At 39.2% G+C, this 25676-nt stretch overlaps 1 pseudogene across 1 annotated transcript in view; it reads left to right on the top strand.

The window, feature by feature from the left end:
* Window positions 1-18308, top strand: part of LOC309633093 (S-adenosylmethionine decarboxylase proenzyme pseudogene) — a 78428-nt pseudogene extending 60120 nt beyond the window's left edge. The window contains exon 2 of the transcript XR_014249588.1: window positions 656-18308. The product of XR_014249588.1 is annotated as an S-adenosylmethionine decarboxylase proenzyme pseudogene (transcript). The remainder of the gene's footprint in view (window positions 1-655) is intronic.
* The last annotated feature ends 7368 nt before the right edge of the window (window positions 18309-25676 follow it).

The following is a 25676-nucleotide window of genomic DNA, read 5'->3' as shown; positions in this document are numbered from 1 at the left end:
GAATGGGAAAAAATATTTGCAAATGAAGGAACTGACAAAGGATTCATCTACAAAATTTACAAGCAGCTCATGCAGCTCAAGATCAAAAAAACAAAAAACCCAATCCAAAAATGGGCAGAAGACCTAAATAGACATTTCTCTAAAGAAGATATACAGATTGCCAACAGACTCATGAAAGAATGCTCAACATCACTAATCATTAGAGAAATGCAAATCAAAACTACAATGAGGTATCACCTCACTCCAGTCAGAATGGCCCATCACCAAAAAAACTACAAACAATAAATGCTGGAGAGGGTGTGGAGAAAAGGGAACCCTCTTGCACTGCTGGTGGGAATGTAAATTGATACAGCCACTATGGAGAACAGTATGGAGGTTCCTTAAAAAACTAAAAATAGAACTACCATACAACCCAGCAATCCCACTACTGGGCATATACCCTGAGAAAACCATAATTCAAGAGTAATGTACCACAATGTTCATTGCTGCTCTATTTACAATAGCCAGGATGTGCAAGCAACCTAAGTGTCCATCGACAGATGAATGGATAAAGAAGATGTGGCACATATATACAGTGGAATATTACTCAGCCATTAAAAGAAACGAAATTGAGTTATTTGTAGTGACGTGGATGGACCTAGAGTCTGTCATACAGAGTGAAGTAAGTCAGAAAGAGAAAAACAAATACCGTATGCTAACACATATATATGGAATCTTAAAAAAAAAAAAAAATGGTTCTGAAGAACCTAGGGGCAGGACAGGAATAAAGACACAGACATAGAGAATGGACTTGAGGACACGGGGAGGGGGAAGGGTAAGCTGCGACAAAGTGAGAGTGGCATGGACATATACACACTACCAAATGTAAAATAGATAGCTAGTGGGAAGCAGCCGCATAGCACAGGGAGGTCAGCTCAGTGCTTTGTGACCACCTAGAGGGGTGGGATAGGGGCAATGGGAGGGAGACTCAAGAGGGAGGAGATGTGGGGATATATGTACATGTATAGCTGATTCACTTTGTTATAAAGCAGAAACTAACACACCATTGTAAAGCAATTATACTCCAATAAAGATGGTAAAAATAAATAAATGCATTCATTTGATTATAATGCAGTTGTCCACTTTTTAAACTGCACTGTACATATAAGTCCATATTAAGGTTCTTCTAAGAAAGATATACTCAAAATAAAACTGTATAAACCTTAGCCAATAATTAAATGCTAATATCTTTAGTTGGAAAGCATAAGTTTATGTTGAAAGATAGCAATTTCTTAGCCTAAATGTGTCATACTTTGTACATTTGATACAGTTTACACAATGGCTTCACATGGATTATTACCTAAACATCCAGTCATCCCCCAAGATCTGTAGGGCCCAAGGCCTCTGACCCACTGTGTATTAAATGTGTTTTTAATTAATTAATTAATTTATTTATTTATTATTTATATTTGGCTGTGTTAGGTCTTCGTTGCTGCGCGCAGGCTTTCTCTAGCTGCAGCGAGTGAGGGCTTCTTCCTTGCAGTGTGCGGGCTTCTCATTGCAGTGGCTTCTCTTGCTGCGGAGCATGGACTCTAGGCATGCGGGCCTCAGTAGTTGTGACACACAGGCTCAGTAGTTGTGGCTCACGGGCTCTAGAGCACAGGTTCAGTAGTTGTGGCGCACGGGCTTAGTTGCTCCGCGGCATGTGGGATCTTCCCAGACCAGGGATCGAACCTGTATCCCCTGCATTGGCAGGCAGATTCTCAACCACTGCGCCACCAGGGAAGTCTCCCACTGTGTATTACCTCACAAGACTCTGGCCCTATCCACTTGGGTCTTCCACAGGTTTCATTCTTATTAACAGCTTTAGGAAACTTAAAAGGTTAAATCTGTTTCCATGTTGATATGTTGGTGGTGGCTTGCCATATAATATAAATACCCAATTATAGGGGATTAGTTAAACACATTTTGATTCATCTATATAATGGAGAACTATTCTGCTTTTACAACTGATATTGTAGAGCAGCATATTTAATTACTCAGTACTATGTTCATTAAAAGAAAGCAAGTTACATAAGAAGATAGTCTCATTTTTGTAATCCGTGGCACATATGTGCGATAGAACTGTCCACATGCAGATACACTGACTCGAGGTGCTTGGCTGAAGTATTTGTTGCTGGCAGCCAGGAGTCATAGGAAGCAGACACACTAAGTGTATGATATGAACTAACTTAGGAACTTGGTTTGTCTTTTATCCTTTCACTCTCTTTGGCTTTAGAAACTTCAAAAGCTGCAAGACACGTAAAGTTTATCTGGATTATCTTGTCATTTGGAGCACTCGGGTGTCTGCTTCAATATGCCTTAGAATCACAATTGCCAAATGAGAGCGATACTTTGTGCTTCTCACATAGCTTCTTACCAAGGATCCCAAAGCATCAGAGAAGTGTTATTTTTGCCTTCCTTCACTTCTCTGAAGAAACTCAGGATAAAGTCCTGGATAATTTGACTCATAAAATGTATCAATTAATCCAAAGCCAAACTGTCCAGGGCATGCTTCTACAAATAGATATATTTTCATTCCTAGTTCATGCTCTCAAAAGATATGAATCCACAGAACCATAAGAGGAATATGGAAATTAATAAAAGTATAGGTTATTTTCAGTCTAAAGATTACATATCTACATAGAAGATTAAGTACTTGTATCTGAAAACAATACCAAACTTTATGGCCTCTTATGCAGCACACTGTACATTTTTTTTCCTTTCTGCATCTTTGTGCTGGCCTTTCAACTTTTAAAAGCAAATGACAGTCCCTTGCTATTTAAATTCATAACAGGAATGCAACCAGAGATAAATTTCTCCTTAAATATAAGGCTATAGCTGTGTGATCTGATTTAAATCAGCTTTAGTGATTACTGGGTAGAAGCCATTCATTTTAGCCCCCATCTTCACTTATCAGCATGAGGCATCTACCCGGTACACATCTTGCCCAAGCTTAGTCTGCAATCAGTAGCAATGACTAAAAGAAAGACGCTGGTCTCCTCACCCTCACCCCCATGCTGCTACATACCAAACTATTTTTCCCTTCATTATTTTAATTCTCAAGTTATGATTTGGTCACACAAGTTTCATAAATAAAAATTCATTTTATGTTGAAGCCCAGGATATTTTGAAAGAGTGAATCATCTTCATTTATAGTCAATACTTTAAGGCATTTATTTAGTTAATTGCTGCAATGTATCTTTCTTTGGTTAATTTTTGCTTCTCTGAAAAATTTGCATTAGATATTTGTTTATTCACACACATAATTTTTAGAGCCTGGGAGATCTAAAAAGCCAAGGATTACTAACTATTATCTGGACATGTTTAAGAGACCTACTCACTAATTTAGAGAAATAAATTACAATAGGACTCATACATATATGAATATAGGTTATATTTTTAAAACTGGGATTTTTCTCCCTAGCATGTGGAACTTTCTGGTTTTGTTTTTATTCTACACATTTAACTCTGAAATAAATAGGTTGCTACATACCATAGTAATTGTGGATGGACAAGGGTCAGCAGGAAACAATAAAACTGTCAACACAAACTAACGACAACTGAGCACGGGTAGCAAATAGGACATGAGTGTTTTATGAGGAAAGGTCAGGAGGTTCCAGTCACAGGGAAGAAAGATGGGTTTTGCCATCCAAACTGAACACACTTTACAAGTTCATTAGGCTTCTAGAACTTGTTCCAGATGGTGGAGAAGTCGTGTGGGAGACAGATATATGCCAGCGACAGAGGAGTCAGGGATGAAACCCAGAGCAAAGTCTGGTGTTGAGGAGATCAGGGAACAAGTAGATTAGGGAGAGGAGAAAACAGAGAGGTGAGACATGGAGCGATAAGAGGAGATGAGGGCAACATAAAGCCAGAGGTGAGGTTGAGGGCTTGCATGAAGGACAGGGAAATGGGAAAGGCACAGTGGTCTCGTCTCCAGGCAAGGCCACCCCACCGGGCACACAGTTAGTGTCTTCGTCACCTGCTCTCTGTGGCCACCCAGTGCAGATGGAGACAGCCACTAAACCTCAGAGCCAGATGTGGTACAGTGCAGAGGATTCCCCAGCCAAACGGAGAGATGTTGAGTCAAAAAATGATGCGCAGACACATACTCTCTCTCTGTGCCTCAAATCTACTGACTCAAAATTATACTGACTCTACACTTTTTAAGTATTCCTTGAGGTCAAATTAATTATATATATACAAAAAATTATATATATAAAAATATATATCATATATTATGCAAAATATTTATCAAAAGAGTTCATATCCTATACAAACTAAATTATAAAAATGATACATAGCAAACATTTCCTAATAAAGTGCTGTGACTTATCACTACATTGTGAGACAAGGCTGGGACCAGGGTGAGGAAAGTTAGGCACCTGCTTTGGGCACAAAATTTAAGGAGGCTTCCAAAATCTTAGCAATCAAGAGAAGTAACATTTTAATGCAGTATTTTTTAAAATATAAAATTTAAATTGTCCAGACTTCAGACAATACTACAAAGCTACAGTAATCAAAACAATGTGGTATTGGCACAAAAACAGACATATGGATAAATGGAACAGAATAGAGAGCCCAGAAATAAACCCACACACCTATGGACAATTAATCTTCAACAAAGGAGGCAAGAATATACAATGGGGAAAAGACAGTCTCTCCAGCAAGGGCTGTTGGAAAAGTTGGACAGCCACATGTAAGTCAATGAAGTCAGAACACACTCTCACACCATACACAAAAGTAAACTCAAAATGGCTTAAAGACTTAAATATAAGACATGATACCACAAAACTCCTAGAAGAGAACATAGGTAAAACATTCTCTGACATAAATCGTACCAATGTTTTCTTAGGTCAGTCTCCCAAGGCAATAGAAATAAAAGCAAAAATAAACAAATGGGACCTAATCAAACTTATAAGCTTTTGCACAGCAAAGGAAAGAAACCATAAACAAAAAAAGACAACCTACAGAATGGAAGAAAAATATTTGCAAATGATACAACCGACAAGGGCTTAATTTCCAAACTATACAAACAGCTCATACAACTCAATAATAAAAAACAAACAACCCAATCAAAAAATGGGCAGAAGACCTAAATAGACATTTCTCCAAAGAAGACATACAGATGGCCAATAGGCACAGGAAAGGATGCTCATCACTAACTATTAGAGAAATGCAAATCAAAATTACAATGAGGTACCACCTCACACCAGTCAAAATGGCCATCATTAAAAAGTCTGCAAATAATAAATGTTGGAGAGGGTGTGGAGAAAATGGAACCCTCTTACACTGTTGGTGGGAATGTAAATTGGTCCAGCCACTATGGAAAACAGTATAGAGGTTCCTATAAAAACTAAAAATAGAGTTATCATAGGATCCAGCAATCCCACTCCTGGGCACATACCCAGACAAACTATAATTCAAAAAGCTACATGCACCCTTATGCTCACGGCAGCACTATTTGCAATAGCCAAGACACAGAAACAACCTAAATGTCCATCAACAGATGAAAGGATAAAGATGTGCTACATACATATATACTATGGAATATTAGCCATAAAAAAGAATGAAATAATGCCATTTGCAGCAACATGGATGGACCTAGAGATGATCATACTAAGCGAAGTTAAGTCAGAAAGAGAAAGACAAATACCATATGATATCACTGATATGTGGAATCTAAAATACGACACAAAGGAACATATCTACGAAACAGAAACAGACTCACACACATAGAGAACACACTTGTGGTTGCCAAGGGGGAGGGGTGTGGGGGAGTGAAGGATTGGGAGTTTGGGATTAGCAGATGCAAACTAGTATATATAGGATGGATCAACAACAAGGTGTTACTCTATAGCACAGGGCACTATATTCAATATCCTGTAATAAACCACAATGGAAAAGAACATATATATACATAAAACTGAATCACTTTGCTGTACCAGAAACTTACACAACACTGTAAGTCAACTATACTTCAATAAAATTTTAAAAATATATTGCTAAAAAAATTAATTTATCCATGATGAACAAAGTATCCAAATGGCCATGATGAAGAAAATATCAAAATTTTAAATAAAGATCCCACGCACGGCTCACCTCCCTCCCTCACCCTAATCCTGGTTCTGTTGAATCCTGATTACCCAGGGATTTTTTGGCACCTGTGTGAATTTTCCGCCCAAGACCAAGTATCTCACTCACTTCACCCTAGTTCTGGCCCTAGCGTGAGGTCTTTGGTAAAAGAATAGGCCACTCTTAACCGTCCTCAATCCTCCTGTCTCCCTCCCTGTGATGCCCACTGCATTTCTGCAAAGCTACAGCAGCTGAAGGGGCAGCCTTTATACGTCCTCAGATTCCACAGTCCCCTCGAAACTCCAGTCCCTGGCTGCTCTGGGCCTCACAGAGATAGTGCCCTCACTCGAGAGACAGAACCGACAAGATTAGATTCTGCTGATTCAATATTACCTAAGGCCTGTGTTCTCCCAGGAGCCCATCAGTTCCAGGGGGATTTGGCCCCCCTGTCTTTACTCTCATTATATCCCCAGCCTCTACCACAGTTTCCGGTACACGGCATGCACCCCTCCCAAAAAACTTGTTGAATAAACAAGGAACTCCATTAGATTACACGCAGAGGTGAATAAAAGCAACCCCCAAAATAAAAGAAAGAAATTAAAGGTAGTTGAAGAAATGAATTAGTGTTGCGTAAATTACAATTTAAAGAATCTGGATTCAGAAAATCCAAATAGCTTAAAAAACAAATCAGCAGGCTCCCACAGTATGGCCAGCAACATTAGCTAGCGCTCGCTCTACTCTCTCTAATGGCGAAACAGCAGACTACAAGAGACTGAGCTGTATCTGCCTCTATTTCCAACAGACTCACGTTCAACTTTCGCTCACAAAAAAAAAAAAAAAAAAAAAAAGCTGGGGAAATTTTACTAACCCTTTTTTTAAAAAAAAAAGTTAATATAAAATTATAGCAAAAAAGGAACCTGAACTTCAGTAACACAGCTGGAACAATCCACAGCGGCGGCGGCAGCGGTGGGAGAAGAGATTTAATTTACTTGATTTTCTGTGGTTTTGGTTGTTTGCTAGTCTCATGGTGATGGAAGCTGCACATTTTTTCGAAGGGACCGAGAAGCTGCTGGAGGTTTGGTTCTCCCGGCAGCAACCTGACTCAAACCAAGGATCTGGGGATCTTCGCACCATCCCAAGACACAAGTGGGACATACTTTTGAAGGATGTGCAATGTTCAGTCATAAGTGTGACAAAAACTGACAAGCAGGAAGCTTATGTACTCAGTAAGAGTAGCATGTTTGCCTCCAAGAGACGTTTCATTTTGAAGACGTGGTACCACCCTCTTGCTGAAAGCACCAGTTCCCCTGTTGAAACTTGCTAGGGATTACAATGGGTTTGACTCAATTCAATGCTTCTTTTATTCTCGTAAGAATTTCATGAAGCCTTCTCACCAAGGGTACCCACACGGGAATTTCCAGGAAGAAATAGAGTTTCATAATGCAATTTTCCCAAATGGAGCTGCATATTGTATGGGACGCATGAATTCTGATTGTTGGTACTTGTATACTTTGGATTTCCCAGAGAGTCGAGTAATCAATCAGCCAGATCAAACCCTGGAAATTCTGATGAGTGAGCTTGACCCAGCAGTATGGACCAGTGCTACATGAAAGATGGTATTACTGCAAAGGATGTCACTCATGAGAGTAGAATTCGTGATCTGATACCAGGTTCTGTCATTGATGCCACACTGTTCGATCCTTGTGGGTATTCAATGAATGGAATGAAATCAGATGGAACTTACTGGACTATCCACATCACTCCAGAACCAGAATTTTCTTATGTTAGCTTTGAAACAAACTTAAGTCAGACCTCCTATGATGACCTGATCAGGAAAGTTGTGGAAGTCTTCAAGCCAGGAAAATTTGTGACCACCCTGTTTGCAAATCAGAGTTCTAAATGTCACACAGTGCTTTCTTTGCCCCAGAAGATTGAAGGTTTTAAAGGTCTAGATTGCCAGAGCGCTCTATTCAGTGATTACAATTTTGTTTTTACCAGTTTTGCTAAGAAGCGGCAACAACAGCAGAGTTGATTAAGAAAAATGACGAAAAAACGCAAAAAGAGAACACACGTAGAAGAAGGTGGTGGCTGCTTTTTAGATATTGATACCAAGGGCCATGCTTTCCATAACCACCCCCTTGTAGTTGCAGAAAGCCCTAGATGTTATGATAGTGTAATCATTTTGAATTGTATGCATTATTGTATCAAGGAGTTAGATATCTTGCATGAATGCTCTCTTCTGTGTTTAGGTATCCTATGCCACTCTTGTTGTGAAATTGAAGTACATGTAGAAAAAACCTTTCACTATATGAAACTTTACAACACTTGTGAAAACAATTCAATCTGGTTTATGCACAGTGTAATATTTCTCCAGGTATCATCCAAAATTCCCCACAGACAAGGCTTTCGTCCTCATTAGGTGTTGGCCTCAGCCTAGCCATCTGGGACTGTTCTATTCAATTGCTACAAGGATTTTGCATCCAGTTACCTCCACTTACTAGAACATATTCTCTACTAATGTTATTGAAACCAATTTCTACTTCATACAGATGTTTTTGCAGCACCAATCAAAGTTCTTCTTCCACGAGTCGAGTCCTCTACGAAAATGACTGCAGTTATCCATTTTGTGTATTACTATCTCACTGCTTCCTATACTTGTATGACTTTAATTGATTCGTTCCTCACCATGGTGTCTCCCTCCCAACCCCACCCCCTCCATAAAGCAATACACTGTTACACTGTGGGTTTACACTAACCTTATACTCCAGAGGGGGGATGGGGGATGGACCCTGGGCTTAATTTTCTTTTAAGGTCAAGGGAGTTTGGCATTTTTCGTTACCATGAGCTCTTTTGGAATAAGCTGGTGTTGATTAGCAAAGAAGGTGTAGATTGATACTAGGGAATACTGGCAGAACTGTATGGAAACTGTATGCCATTCTGTGCCCCCCATTAAATGAGATTAGCTTCTCATGAGTGCCATGCCTTTATTAACTTGCTAAGTAGTAGTATGAAAGAATTATCACTAAATTTGTTAGCAAGGAGATTTAAGAAAAAGGTTGTATTGGATTCAACAAGTCAAGTTAGCTCAGATGATTCACCTTAACTTTTACTTTTGTAGCCATTTCCACTAATTTCTATTAATAATATGCCATAAACTTTGGTTCAAAGCAGAATTGATGTCTTTGCCATCTTGTGACTTAAAAAGTTCTGTGACTTTGTGATGCATGTGATAGTGTTCTGACAGTTCCTCTTACTGGTATTTCTTTCTCCATGGAGTAACATCAAGTGATGAATGAGAACTGTTCAGGTTATTCAGACATACTACACAGTGAAGCAGAATGCTATCCATAAAAACATACAAAATTCCAAAATGGTCAATGCGAAATGACTAGAAATACAGGCTTAAAAGAGTTTTTAGCCTTTTAGCTGTATTTGCTAATACGGACATTTCAGCAGCTGATAAATGAGCAAAGTTGACACAATTTTGTATTTCTTCTTGTCCTCAAACAATTTTTGATTCTTTCTGGATTGATGCAGTGATGCTTTTGTTCCTTCTGTATTTATAAATGAAACACTTTTTTTTTAGTGTTTCTAAACATAAATTCTACTTGCTTTGAAATCAAGTGGTTGGAACACTTTTGACTTTTAAACATGTTGTTGATTCAAAGCTTCACTGAAGAAGCTTTCAATCAATGGATCAGTCCGATTCTGTAATTAGTGCACAGTACCTTATGTTTTGGTGCTATTATGAGGACCAATGCTCAAAGTGGATTTTGTTCTTGAACAGTGTCCCAGTAGATTTGATGAACATTTACTGGCTTGAGGTCTGATTTCCACCCCACCCCACCACAACAGATTTAAGATTTCTATTTAATGTTGAAAAACTGCACAAATTTGTATGGAACAAAGCCCAGAAAAATGAAAACTATAGATTGAATAGTAATCTAAATTAATCCTAGTGTGTATGATAGAGGAGGGAAAATTTTGGTGCCGTAATTTCTCTCTTCATGGTGTTGGACTTAAATCAATTGAAATGTATTTCTGTACCACAATTTAAGCTTCAATAAAGGTTTGCTTAATTTATTGTCTAGTGACATTCAGAAAGTTTTCTGTTGATGTACTTTTTTAAATAGTACACATGACCAAATACTAGGTCTCTAAAGTTTTCATAATTAATTGAGTAAATCAATATTTAATGATCATTTTTTTAAGATTTATAGGAGTTGTCATAAAGATAAGATCTTTGAGCTCCTGGGAGAACAGATTTAAACATTTTTTTTGTCAGTGGCTTCATACCTGAAGCTCAAAGGAAATCATCTGGGCTATATACAGGATATCAAAGAGTAGAAAGGGTGTAAGTAGTAAGAATAAGAATGCTAGAGTTTGGAGCTAGAAGAGTGAAAAGTCTGAAGGTGGAATAGTCCAACATTTATTATGAAAGAGGCTCTTGATGGTGGGGTGGGGGCAGAGTTTAACTCATGGTTATTTCTATTAACTAGAACAGAGTTATAAGCTTTTCATCATTGTGCCATGCAGGTACATATCTCATCATCTGGCAAAATTTCAGTTCTTCATCTACAATAAGCTAAGAACTGGAATCTTATAAAAATGTGTATTTGGATCTTTCTCAGAATAAGCTTATCAGAATATTGTCCAAAATCTGAGTTAAAAAGGGTTGATCGTAGAAGAGCAGGTTGTTACATATGTGTGCAATACCTACAGCACCAGATTCTCTTACATGAACTGGTAACTGAGTTTGGCAAGCACTTGGTGTTAATCAGATTCAGGGACATAATCTGAAAAATATGGTAAATGTGGTATCACACTATGAAAGATAAAAGGCTTTTATTGTCCTAGCCAGATAACTCACCATTTCCTGGCTACCCACCTTCAAACTTTACATTCCCATCTACCCTTCTCTTTTTGTCATAATGGAAGAAGCACTGGTCCTTTGGATTCCATCCACCCATTCCTACCTTCAGAGACTTTGTAACTGAGTTCACTGCAAGCATGTCCACTGTTGATCACCATCAGTTTGTTTTACTTTTCTAGTTTTTTCCCACTTGAGTTTGCTCCTTAGGGTCCACTTGGTTAGTCCTTTACAAGACCCTTTACAAGAATTGACAGGTGTCAATTCTTACCCCCAAACTGAACCCTCTTCAGACTACTTCTTGCAATCCAGCATTTTCCTGAGTTGCTCAAACCAGAAACCTAGGATGAAACTGAGGCAGGGTCATAGAGGTCTGTTATGTGACTAAGATTGGAAGAAAACCACTGGCAGTGTCAAGAGATGTCCAATATGCTGTTGGATATGTGAGCTAGGAGCCCATAAAAATAGGTCGAGATTTGTAATTAAACATCTTAATTGGATGTATATTTAAAAAAATAGTACCTTGAACCTTCACACCCTAGCTTCAACAGTCCTCAATTCTGCTTTGGTACATTCATCTGTCCGCTGTACACACCTCTTATTAGGTAAGATTTATAAAATTGAAATACACAAATCTTAACTACAATTTTGAAAATGGATACTTTTAGCCCACAGCCATATCAGAACAAAGGAAGGTTCCCTTATACTCCTACCTAAGCAACAAAGCACTACCGCTACTTTAGTTGGTAATTTAACTACTATCTATATTTTTTCACCACAGACTAGCATTTCCTTCCTCCCCAGCTCTGAAACTAAATCGAATCACTTAATGCTTTCATTAGTATAAAGTTTTGAGAGGTTGAACCATGTATTTCTTTTTATTGCTGAGTAGTATTCCATTGTATGAATGTACCACAATTTGGCTATTCTCCTGTTAATGAACATTTTGTTTCCAATTTTGGGAAAATATGAATAAAGCTGCTATGAACGTTTGGAAAAAAAAAATCAACAAACATGGGTTTAACACATCTGTCTAGAGCAGGAGCCCTTTTCTTGGGGTCCAGTAGGGAAATGGGCTGTGAAAGTAGAACCCTCAAAACTGATCACACATTCTATATGGATTTTTCAAAGTCTTCTTCAGATTTGGTTAATAAGCACTGTTCCAAAGACTGTTATAAATGGCAAAGCTGGTCCCAGGCTTGGCTCAATAAAGCATTTTCTATAAAATAAAATATCACTAATTACGATGCATTCCACTTCAACCTAGTGGGCTTTTCACCAATCTGGAGGATTTCTGGTGGCACCAATGATATTGCTTTTTAAATTCTCTTACTATGCTCAGGTCAAGTACACCTCTGCCCATAAGCATTCTAAAGTCGATTATTCAGCTTGTGCGTGACAGCCTGGAGCCCTGCCAGAGACGGATAGCAAAATCAGCTACCCGATGGTAAAGCGCTTTACAAGCAGCCGTTGCCTCTGGCCATTCAGTGACTTCACAGCCCTTGGAGGACACATGTCTGCCTGTGACCTCTGACCATGCTTTCTTTACCTGTTAGTGCATTTTCCCCTCACCCTGCTCTCCACTTTGCCCCCAGGGTTCCTGCACACTCAGACCTACAAGTATTCCCAAGTATATAAGATTTAATGATTTTAAGTATTGGCAGGAGTCTGGATCATCTAACCCAAAGGTTTCCACACAGAAGAAAGGGATCAGCACAATATCAAATGGGTCGGATTTCACTTCCCGCCCTTGCTGCTGCCTCCTTTCACATACATGCCAGAGAAGTATCAGTGTTCTAGGTAATAGTTAATTTGGGGAAAAAATCATTTCCATTAGAAGAGCGCACTCATTTTGCAGAGGAAGACAAAGCATTAAGCCATTATATTACTCATGACTCTTGGTAGCAATAATAGAAATGCAAGTCAGGCTGCCTTAAGGTTGAAGAAAGAGTGGAGAGACTTACTGGCTTATTAATAAAATGCCAGGGTCCCAGGGATCATGAGCTTCAGGCAAGCCTGGGTGAGGGCTCACGAAGGATCCTTAGTACTAGTTCTCTATCTTGTGGCTTGGCTCCCTTCATGTGAGCATCCTTCTTAGCCTGGCCTTTCACTATGGCTGCCAGAGCTATAGCAAGCCCCGGGCACTCACCTCCCATACCTCAGAAGCTTCAACAAACGGAGAGCTTAACTGCTCAATACTTCCAAATTAAGTCCTGAAATCAAATCTCATTGTCCAGGTCTCTGTCCTCTGTCCCATACCTGAGCCCATCATTGCAAGCAGAGGGCATGGAACATAAAGATTGGCCAGACTCGAGTAACATGCCCACATCTAGAGCGAGGGTATTAGACCAGCCTCACACAAACTGTGGGGACCGAAAACAAAGGGCAAGTATTCTCTCGGAGAAAACCCGGGGTGCTGGTAGCAGAAAAAAAGGATCTGATGCTGGGCAGTCTGATATAAACAAACATACAAAATCTAGACCTCATTACAAATGGGAAGATTAAGTGATATACCCAAGGTCCAATATAACTCAGGAGTGACAGAGACAGGACAAAAACCTGTATTTCCTTTTTTTTTAGATTGGAATATATTTGACCTACATTTCTTTACATCCAATCTAGGTGGATACATTCATTTGCTAGGGCTGCCATAACAAAATACCACCAACTGGGTGGCTTAAACAACAATTGTGAGAAATTTATTTTCTCACAATTCTAGAGGCTAGAGGTCTGAGATCAAGGTGTCAGCAGGGTTGGTTTCTTCTGAGGCCTCTCTCCTTGATTTGCAGATGGCCGTCTTCTCCTTCTGTCTTCACGTGGTCTCCCCTCTGTGGGTGTCTGTGTCCTAATCTCCCCCTCTCATAAGGACACAAGTCATATTGGATTAGGGCTCACCCTAATGATCTCATTTTAATTTAATTACTTATTGAAAGACCCCATCTCCAAATATAGTCACATTCTGAGGTACTGGGGGGTTAGGACTTCAACATACAAATTTGGAGGCAGGGAACACGACTCAGTCCATAGTAATGGGCTTCATTACAACAAGCAAGTTGTATGTACTTTACATAAATAAGTGAAGGTAAACACACAAATGGTGACCCCATACAGATATGGGTGTGAATGCACCTCTGTCCTCGCAATATAGACACAGAGGCACACATTTGCCATTTGGGTATCTTAGTGAGTGCATATTCACCAAGACGACCTAAACGAGTCAACAGCCTTTGTCCACTGCAAGTTTCATCAATAAAAGATTACATAAACTGTACTTGCAGCAATTCTAACATTTTTTCCAAGTAAACTACTTTAAAAAATAGCAAGTTCTCCTGAAATTTTTATCAAGTTAGACAAATCTTTTACACCATTTATACAAATGTCAGTTTCAACATTATCTTTTTCACACTCCTTATGCATAAGGCAATAAGGAATGGAAAGTACAGAGATTAATTTAGGTAACAATTACCATAATTCACAATTGCATTAGCACCTATTAAGGTTCATTGTTCTGTGGAAATTTTAATGATACATTCCTGAGTGAATAAAAGCAGAAGATGATTGGAAGTAAAATTGTTTCCATGTATGCTGACAGGACTGCTGAGTGTAATTATACATTTCAGAGGCAACCTGTTTGGAGTTTACTCCATAATTTTATGTAAATGTTAAATAACTTCATGTGTTCTTCCTCCCGGGTTAAATGCTAATTTGTGTTATTCCAACAAGGGGAGTGCTGCAGGGTTATTAACGGACTTGCTCTGTCAACGAAGCTGGCTTCTGAAAAATAGCTCCATGTACTTCAAAATGATAGAGGTGTCTTTGGTTTTTCTTCATTTTACATCTTATTGGTGGGCTGCCAAACTTTTAGTTCTGAAAACAGCTATTCATTGTTAAAATTTGTAGCAAAGACCCAAGAAGTGAGAAATTATTCTCCTAAATATAATCAAGTTCATTCATAGTGCTGGTTTGCATCAACTCCTTAGTCCCAAAATAATACAGGGAAATAGGTATAATAGTTTAAATATGTAGATACACATGGCTCTCTATGTGCAGATTTCTCCCAATTCCTAGAAACTAAAGCAGAACCAGCACATAGTAGGTGCCCTTAAGTATGTGCTGACTGTTGGAAAAGTCCCAATCTTTACAAACCCTCATGAAACAAACAAGAATAAAGTCTGCTAAAGCACAGTGGGCCTGTGGTGCTTCTGCAGAAATGCTCGCCCTTACTGCCCACGTATATATGGCCCCAAACCAACAGAAAGCCAGAAAAACAGATGGAAAAGGGAGAGGACAGCACATCCATTTAAGAGAGTTGAAAAACAATAATATGTTCTCCTCCAATTTCATTAGCAGATCCCAATATAAGACAATCAAAATACTCTGCTTTAATATTACAAGATACTTTGGAGAGGAGGTTGGAAAACAGTCAAATCATTTGTTTGGCCTCTGAGTGTCACAGAGAGGAATTGCAGGATGTGAGCTTTTGAAGAGGCCCATGAAGTCATCTGGTGAGGAAACACACCTAGTATGTTTCACAAAGACAGACCAGGTAGGCTGAGTACCAGGTAGAACGAGTACCTGCACTGCCTAACTCCCAGGCTCGTGTCCTCTCTTCCATACACAACCCAACCCTAGGGTGACCAGGCTTGAAAATTCTCCTAACCCTTTCTCCAGGGGTCGGTGTTTTGGAATAAAAAGAACAGTGGCTGTAGGCTCAGACCAGTTAGGGTCAGTCTCAGCTCACTTGTCCAAACTATACCAGCCCTTTATCAAGGACATGTGAACGATCAATAGGCTTTCTTATTATGAAATAGCCAGTAAGGATCTGGGTGGCCTGGAATGGACTGAAAAAGCAGGGACAGAAAGACACTAAAAAAACAAAAAAAAATCCTATCTTTATCTGCTGAGGCTCCCCTGGGACTGGTTCATCTTTTGGTCACAGAGGGAAGAGGGAATGGGAATTGGTAGGATAATTACAAGGCTTAACATTTATTTGAATTCTTAAAAACAATCATTAACAAAGCATTTTAGGAACTGCTCTGATGCTCTGATAGCTATCCGACATTAGGTGTACACATATCTATATTGTTCAACAGAGGATAATCTGTACTATGATTTTCTTTATTTAACTCCACAAAACTCTGGAGACTCGTATACTACGCTTCACAATTACTTAGTCATATCAATGATTTCTCTTCTTCATACGTCAATATCTAAAGTGTCAGAGCGTCCATCTCCCTATCAGTGTAAAAGTTTGCCGAATCAAGTCCCATTTGAGAAACATTCCTCAAATAGAATGTCATCATGAGTGCTGTCATCAAAATCCCCATCAATAAACATTAACTGATTTTCCTCCACTAAGCAAAAGCTTTATTTCTAAAGGAGATTTTAATCTATTTGCTGGAGACCAAAAACTACAATTAAAAGTCTATAGTTGTCTAAACTCCAAAGGTTGTTGCCTGAATGGCATTTAAGTTCCCAAATTGCATTTGACTTTCCTTTGTGAGATCCTATTTCTCCAATATCTCTCCGTCTCTCTTCTTCCCTCTATTCCTAACGTGCTTATGCCTGCTGTTCTACCAATGCAAAAACATGTTTCATAGAGAGTCTCCTCCATCTCAAGTTTTGCCAACTTTATCCCAGTTTCACAAACACATATACAGAGATGTCACATGTAGTGATAACATGGCCTAGAGTAAGATAAAACATAAGCCAATAGTGGATAAATTTTAAAACAAGGCACTATTTTGGTGATTCAGATAGCAGATGTCAACTCAGAATACATAGTGACACATATCAGGAGGCAACTGCTGTTGAGAATTTAGGAACTACAAATAACTATTGAATCATTTCCCAAACAACTCACCATGCTAAGGAAGAAGTCAAAAATAGAAGTACGTTAAGTACTTCAGTTTGTCTCCAAAGTAAGGGGCACTGATTATACTTATTTTTATTCTTAAACACTCTTTTGCTAATATGAGCTAATGTCTGTGTTTATTGCCACCAGACCTAAAAGCGTTCCTTCCTGTCAGTATCTGTCTCTTTACCAGTTTTATTTTCCAACAAAGTACTTAAATTCTTGAAATTTAATAAAAATTTATTTTTAATCTGTCTTTCCCATTAGAACCAAGCTGAAAGAGAGAGAGAGCAGGGACGATCTCTGTCTTGGTTATGGCTGTATCTCCAGGACTAGAAGAGTCTCTGACATGCAGTAGATGCTTGAAGAATATTTTTGAAAGAACTGAAGTGCGCATACTACGTAGTGGCAAAAGAATTACTTAGTGGCTAAGTGGCTCTAAGAGTTTCCTTGGTTAATTAACTGAAACCTGGTAGCCCACGCTAAACCAAGATGAAACGGCTCGGTTTGTATGTTGTAGAAGACAGTCTCCAAGACCCAGGGAAATTGGAATGCTAGAGTAGATTTGTCATCTAAGAACTGCTCACCCAACCCCTTCCTATACCCAAATAAGTTCTACCAAGACCCTTCACCAGAGCAGTGAGAAACACAATTGTCAAGGGAAGACCCTCGAGGGTACTTGCTTCACCATACTTGCCTTTGAAGCCTGGAGATCCTCTACCTATTCAGTCCAGGAACACCACTACTAATGTGCTGCTTGGGCCTCACCTATAGAGGCTCTGATTCCCAAGCTCCTGGAGCACCTAATTTCAGTGTTTTGACACCCAAAAGTCTTCACCATCTGTCTCATTATCTCCAGCATTTACTTCTCTTTCAGTTTCTAGTCATGTAGGACATCCTATTGTAAAATGATTAAAGTCCCTATTGAAACAGCCCAGTCTGTTCCATCCAGAGCCCTCTGGAAAAAAGACCAACCTTCAATAGAATTCATGTGGGCCTCCAGTGCCACAATTCTTTAATTTCTACTGACAACGCTCTCTTTTTAGCAAAGTGCTTAGGCAGTCTAGGAAGAAAGAATACAAAGTATATTCAGGATCACAGCCTGACTCTGTACCCAAAATCACTGCTCCTGTTTGAAGGTCTCATTTCTGAGTCAACCCCAGTACACCCAATTCCTTCTGCACATTCAGAGAATTTCTGCCACTGCTATTCTCTGAAATTGACTTCCATCGTGACCTTTCCAATTCACTAGTTTGTCTAAATCCCAGTAATGGTCGTGTCCAAGTTCTTTTCCTTGAACATCCTGAACCCCAATAAAATTGGTGAGTGTGGCTTTTTAACTGTCAATTAATGGTACTATTTGTCCAGTCACAAGGAGGAACTTTAGTGGGGTGATGGCTATTCATAAATAGGTAAATCTAAGCCTCTGGTCCAGCCCAGCTAAAACTCCCTCATGTGCATAATTTTACCCAGGGTCAAAAATTCCTTCCTGGGCTTCCCTGGTGGCGCAGTGATTGAGAATCTGCCTGCCAATGCAGGGGACACGGGTTCGAGCCCTGGTCTGGGAAGATCCCACATGCCGCGGAGCAACTGGGCCCATGAGCCACAACTACTGAGCCTGCACGTCTGGAGCCTGTGCTCCGCAACAAGAGAGGCCACGATAGTGAGAGGCCCGCGCACCGCAATGAAGAGTGGCCTCCGCTCGCCGCAACTAGAGAAAGCCCTCGCACAGAAACAAAGACCCAACACAGCTAAAAATAATAAATAAGTAAATAAATAAATATATTTTTAAAAAAAATTCCTTCCTGGGGCCTCCCTGGTGGCGCAGTGGTTAAGAACCCACCTGCCAATGCAGGGGACAAGGGTTCAAGCCCTGGTCCGGGAAGATCCCACATGCCATGGAGCAACTAAGCCCGTGTGCCACAACTACTGAGCCTGCGCTCTAGAGCCCGTGAGCCACAACTACTGAGCCCACATGCCACAACTACTGAAGCCTGCATGCCTAGAGCCCCTGCTCTGTAACATGAGAAGCCACCGCAATGACAAGCCCATGCACTGCAACGAAGAGTAGCCCCCACTCGCCACAACTAGAGAAAGCCCATGCGCAGCAACAAAGACCCAACGCAGCCAAAAATAAAATTAATTAATTAAAAAAATTCTTTCCTTGTAGTAATTAAATTCATAGGGGCACTAGTGCATTCTTCAGAATGCTGGGATGCTAGCAATTTTGTGAATTGTATATTTTAAAATACTTTATTATGCTTACTCCTAAGAGTGGCATTGAAACTGGGCAATGCAAGTACCATATTATTTGAGTATTTTTAAGCTACATTGATTATTGGGGGATACAGCAACTTATGTGTAATGATGAGATGGTCCAGGTGTAGATTCATTATCCGATAGCATATTTACTTATCCCTCTTAAGATATTTTAAAATATCACAGTAAAATAAACTTTATGTGAAAAATGAAATACTTCAGAATCAGAGTAATTGTGTAAATTAAATTTCTAAAATGTACAGTTAACCCTGAAAGTTCACTTAGCAAATGTTTCTGTATATTTTTATAGTGAACACAAATCTAACATAGTAATGCTCCCCTTTTCTCTTTAATAGTAAAAGTGGATACACAAAAATTCAATTTATTATATTTTTTTAAATTCATAAGCATTATTTAAATCTTTACAAGTTTCTTGCATTTTGCAAAACCAGCATTTCTGTTAAAAAGGCATTATGCATAGCTTGAGACTTGTACTGTAGCTTCTTACTGGTTAAAAGCTTTCTGGAAGGGAATAGGACCTATAAATTTGGTAAGTTTATAAGTAAGAATTAAAAAGGTTTCATTGTGATTATATTTCAATCTAAACATCTCCATTGTCAGCTGTGAAAACACAAAATACAACTCAAATCCTATAAAACCTATGATAAATTTTTTCCCCTATACATTAAATTGACTTAGTAATATTCTCTTAGGTAGATGTTTTCTTCCTTCTCCTTGGTGCACTAAAACTCGACGTTAAATCAAAAAAAAAAAAAAAATCCAAATGAATTTTTAAATGTTCTTATGCCCCCATAAGTTAATAGGTACGTGGAGCACAGGACAATTGTAGAAGCCAGTTTTTAAGAAAAGTCTTAAATTCATGTAATTTTAATCTTTTTAATAAAAAAATTCATCAAATGTGATTTAAATTTTATATCTTTCTAAGACTTCTTATATAAATAAATTCACAAAGCAGAAAATGATCCTTTGACAGACCATGCTCACTGGCTTACAAATAAATTATGACTACCTTCTAAACAGGGCTAGTTAGGGTCACTTGCTATCACTCAGCAAATAGTTAGCCATCCATGTTTCCCAGAAAATGCTTCTGCTGTATTCATATAAAGCTCGGCTTTTTAATAAAAATTCAAGGACTTCTCCAAATTGAGCTTGGAAATCTTAGTTTAAACTGTCCTTTTGGTCCTGCATCTAATCACATGGAGTTCTGGTACCCGAGCCCACATATGCACCAATATGGTTTTCTACTGCCAAAACCATTTGCATTGTATCAGCTCTAAATCTTGTTTAACTGAAGCTCAGACACCAAATGCCATTCCCTTGTTTCTCCATTCCAATATGAACCTTAACTGTTGATATGCTGCACATAGTTTTACATTTATGTTTACTTTACAGTCACTCGTTTGATAATATATTAAGCTTGAGAGTAAACAGTCAAGAAGTAGGCAAGGCACAAAACAAACTTTCAAAAATATTGCTACTTCCTATATGAAAGCACATACGCACATGCATGCACAAACAAACACACACTCAAATAATGAATTGTTTATTTTGATTACTTTCTATAACATCAAATAATGACTTGTTTATTTTGATTACCTTTTCTTAAACTAACTCTATCAGATGCAGGCATGCTCATGTAGGCCAGTAGTGAAAACTCAAAAGGACCATTCCTTGTTCCCTGCAGAAACTGTCAGTGGGACAGCTCACAACTCCAAGTCAATATCCCCCAAAGTATGTTCCATGTAATTGCTGTTAATAAGTGTGTTAAGTGGCCAAATGATCTGCAAAACACTAGATTACCCAAGTTAATTTTTTATTACTGCAGGAGTTCTCAGCCTGTAATAGGGTAGTGTGTGTTGTGATTCTGCAGAAGTGCTTTGAAGATGCAATGTGTCCCAGTTTTGTTTTACTTTAACCCAGAGCATCTTGAGAGTCTGAGGAAAACCCACTTTGGGAAAGAAGGAGTTGAATAGACTTTCTAGGGTTACTGAAATAACTAGATAAGATAATGCATGTCAGTGCTTGTCACTGTGCCTGGCACCTAAATGGCTTTATGATTAAAATTTTAGATACTATTATGAAAAGTTGCACCATTTCACATTCCCACAAGCAATGTGTAAGGGTTCCAATTGTCCCACATCCTCATCGACAAGTGTAATTTTCCTTTTATTTTATTATTATGGCAATCCCAGTGGGTGTGCAGTGGTATATCACTGTAGCCTTAATTTACATTTCCCTAATGTCTAATGATGTTAAGCATCTTTTTTATGTGCTTATTGACCACCCATCTATCTTTTTTACACAAATGTCTTCAAATACTTTGCCCATTTTAAAACTAGGTTTTGTCTTTTTCCTGTTGAGTTGTAAGGGTTCTTTAATGTTTTGACTACTAGTCCTTCATCATACGTGATTTGCAAGTATTTTTTCCCAATCTATGGGTTGTCTTTCTCACTTTCTTGAGAGTGTCCTTTGATGCACAAGTCTTTAATTTTGTTAAAGTCTAATTGATCTATTTTTTTCCTCTACTTGCTTGTGCTTCTTAGAATCCTCTGATTTTATAGTTCTTCCTCGCACACTAGCCAGTTGCTTCTAAATGAGATCAGTTATGCAAAGTCCCTGCCACAGCATCTGACACATCATAGAATTTCAATAAATTTTAGTTCCTTCTTTCCATACTCAGGAAGCCAAGAAGAGAAAGAACTTGGATGGGACAAATGGCTAGACTCAGATAAACTGAGAGAAACGTCCAAAACCCAAAGTGAGGACAGAGGGAATAGGATAGTAGAATCAACTGAATGGGACAGCTGATTAGACATAGCGTGAAGACATTCACAGTTGCCAAGCTTTCTTGACCAGAGGAATGGAATGTTTTGTTTGTTTGGTTGGTTTTGGTTTTTTAACTGAAGTGTAGTTGATTTACAATGTTGTGTTCATTTCTGGTGAACAGCAAAGTGACTCAGTTTTACATATATATATATATTTTTTTTTCATATTCTTTTCCCTTATGGTTTATTATAGGATATTGAATCTAGTTCCCTGTGCTATACAGTAGGACCTTGTTGTTTATCTATTTTATGTAAAGTAGTTTATATCTGCTAATCCCAAACTCCTAATTTATCCCTCCCCCACCCCCCTTCCCCTTTGGTAACCATAAGTTTGTTTTCTAAGTCTGTGAGTCTGTTTCAATAATAAGTTCATTTGTATCATATTTTAGATTCCACATATAAGTGATATCACATGATATTTGTCTTTCTCTTTCTGACTTCACTTAACATAATCTCTCGGGCCATCCATGTTGCTGCAAATGGCATTATTTCATTCTTTTTTATGGCTGAGTAGTATTCTATTGTATATATGTATCACACCTTCTTTATCCATTCATCTGTTGACGGACATTTAGGTTGCTTCCTTGTCTTGGCTATTGTAAATAGTGCTGCTATGAACATAGGGTGCATGTATCTTTTCAAATTAGAGTTTTTGTCTTTTCTGGATATATGCTCTGTAGTGGGATTGCTGAATCACATGGTAACTCTATTTTAAGTTTTTATAGGAACATCTATACTGTTTTCCATAGTAGCTGTACCAATTTACATTCTCAGCAATGGTGTAGGAGAGGTCCCTTTTCTCAGAATGGAGTGGTTTTCAAGAGGAGTCAACTTGAGATACAGATTGAGATACCAGGAGAAGCTATGGAGAAGTCAATTAGAAATAGAAAGCCTGTGCTAAGGAATAAAGAGATTTATTTATGAATTTGAATTTGAACATAAATTTCAAAGGTCACAAGTGGAAAGTGATGTGATATCTTAAAATCATGAATAAAATCTCATCATTTCCTTCCTTCAAAATCATCAGGTTCCCACTGCACTTAAAACACAACCAGGGGACTTCCCTGGTGGCGCAGTGGTTAAGAATCTGCCTGCCAATGCAGGGGACAGGGGTTTGATCCCTGGTCCGGGAAGATCCCACATGCCGCAGAGCAACTAAGCCTGTGCGCCACAACTACTGAGCCTGTGCTCTAGAGCCTGTGAGCCACAACTACTAACCCTGTGCTCTAGAGCCCGTGAGCCACAACTACTGAGCCCATGAGCCACAACCACTGAAGCCCGTGTGCCCTAGAGCCCACACACAGCAACGAAGAGTAGCCCCTGCTCACTGCAACTAGAGAAAGCCTGCACGCAGCAACGAAGAGTAGACCCCGCTCGCTGCAACTAGAGAAAGCCCGCACGCAGCAACAAAGACCCAACGCAGCCAAAAAACAAAACAAAACAAACAAACAAACAAAACACAACCAGGCACATAGCCTCAGTTCTGCCAATCAGATATACCTATGGAAATTTTGGAAGTGAGCAAGCATCAAATCGGAAGATCATCCGGCACCCATGCCGGCAGAGTGTGGGCAGGTTTTTCTGGGGTAGCTGTGGAGGGCTTCTAGCATCCAGGCTCCAGTACACTGGGTCTTAAATGGAGGCAGTGGCAGTGGTGGTGTTTTACCAGAGTGATATGGAGGGGTACACTTGGCTGTTTTTTTCTGGCTGTGATGTGTCTGGATGTGTTGCTCCCGGCGGTCGCCCATAGATTCCATAAGTTACCTAATATCCCTTTCTGGGAATATTCATTATCCCTTGCTGCTTACATAGCAAGAATGGATTCTGTCATTTGGAACGAATTACCTTGACCAATTTTAAACCTCTTACAACATATCTTATGAGGTAATTATATTCTGTTTATGTATCTGTCCCTGCCATGAGACCTGAGAGCAGTGGTTCTCATCTGGGGTGATTCTGCTCCACCCTAGCATTCACAGACACAAGAAATCTTAATCTAAAGTACTCAAGGGCAGAAATCACAAGGGGGACTTGTTCATCATTGCATCTCCAGGGTAGTGTCTGGCACCAGAAGGCATTTGATACATCTTTGGTGAAAAAATAGAAGAGGACCAAAGGCAATACTTTATTGAAAATCACTGTTTAGGGAGTGGTTGGAAAGAGCACACGCTTCCTCTTCATCTGATTTTTACATCATTCACAAGATTCTCTTCCTGTTCGGTCTATTAAATGTTAAGTGTCCCTGAGGATTCTCTCCTTGTCCCTCTTCTCTTCTCTATTATTTCCTCTTTTCCTATTCTCTTTGGGGTTTTCTCTTGCTCACAGACTTCCTAAATAATCTTTTTTCATTTGCATAACTCTCCAGTAAATATCCATCAAAAGATCACAAAATTTTATTTTTAGCTCAGACATCTCTCCAAGACTCCAGAATTGCCTATCAACACACGGATGTTCACAGACACCTTCTGATACCAAACCCATGACACACACTACATGTCAGCAGAGGCACCAAATTGTATCTCCTTCCCAATTCACTCTTTCAGCAAATGAATGGCCAAAAACCCTGTTGCCCAGACCAGGCAGCTGGACTTCTCTCTCAACTCCATTTCAATCCTGACCAGGTGTTGTAAATTCTACTTCTTAAATATTTTAAATTATGGTGAATTTATACCCTGCTCTCAAACTTTACCCCAAAACACATTTCCAACCACGATCCTGTCCACTATCTCTTAGCCAGCCTTCTTGTCTCTAGTTTTGCTCATCCAGGCCCTTTATATAGTCACCTGTCTGATCTTTCTACAACATATCTTTCTATGACATACCTTGTCATATCCTTCGCTACCTTAGAATCTCAAGATTCCTCTATCTGGATAAAATCCAAACTCTCTCGTTCTAAGGCAGAATGGTGCTTATGATTTTGCCTCTGCCTACTTTTTCATCTGCCTTTGTAACCTTCTTCTCCTTCACTCTAAGTTTCTTCCGATTCCACTTTGCATATGGTGTTCCCACTCTCTGAAACGCCTTTCCCTGCACATCTGCCCAGCCGCTGGAAAAAGGCAGACATTTCCCCTTAATTTTTATGTGTCAAATTGGCTCAACTCTAGTACCTATTCAAACACTAATCTCGGTGTTGCTGCAAAGATATTTTGTAGATGTGACTAATATCTATAATCAGTTAACTTTAAGTAAAGGAGATTATCCTTTGGACAGGATAATCTGGATGCGACTGATCCAAGCAGTTGGAAGGCCTGAAGAGCAGAACTGAGGTTTCCCTGAGGAAGGAAAAAATTCCCCCGTGGACTGCAACATCAGCTCCTGCCCCAGAGTGGCCAGCCTTCCCTTCCTGATGGACCGCCCTAGAGATTCCAAACTTGCCTCACCAGTCCCCACAACAACATGAGCCCATACCTTGCAATAAATATCATTTTATACACCCACACACACACACACACACATACACACACACACATACACACACCCACACACACACACTCTACTGGTTCTCTTTTTTGCTGGAACCCTGACTGATACCCTACTCACGCCTCTCTATCTGGCATTCTGCACAAATACCACAAGTATTATGGTAAATACTTGGTGCTCTCCTGTCCCCTCTCTTTCTCTAAGTTTCTCTGCCCCATGGGAAAAGTAGTGGCCAATCCATATAGTCAGAGCCTGATATTCAATGGTTCATATTTTACTAATTCACAGTTAATGTATCTTGTTATTGAAAAAAGACCAGCATCTTCTTTCA

The sequence above is a fragment of the Balaenoptera borealis genome (assembly GCF_965194805.1).
Source record: "Balaenoptera borealis genome assembly, chromosome: 8".
NCBI lineage: Eukaryota > Metazoa > Chordata > Mammalia > Artiodactyla > Balaenopteridae > Balaenoptera > Balaenoptera borealis.
This window is presented reverse-complemented; position numbering and strand designations above follow the sequence as displayed.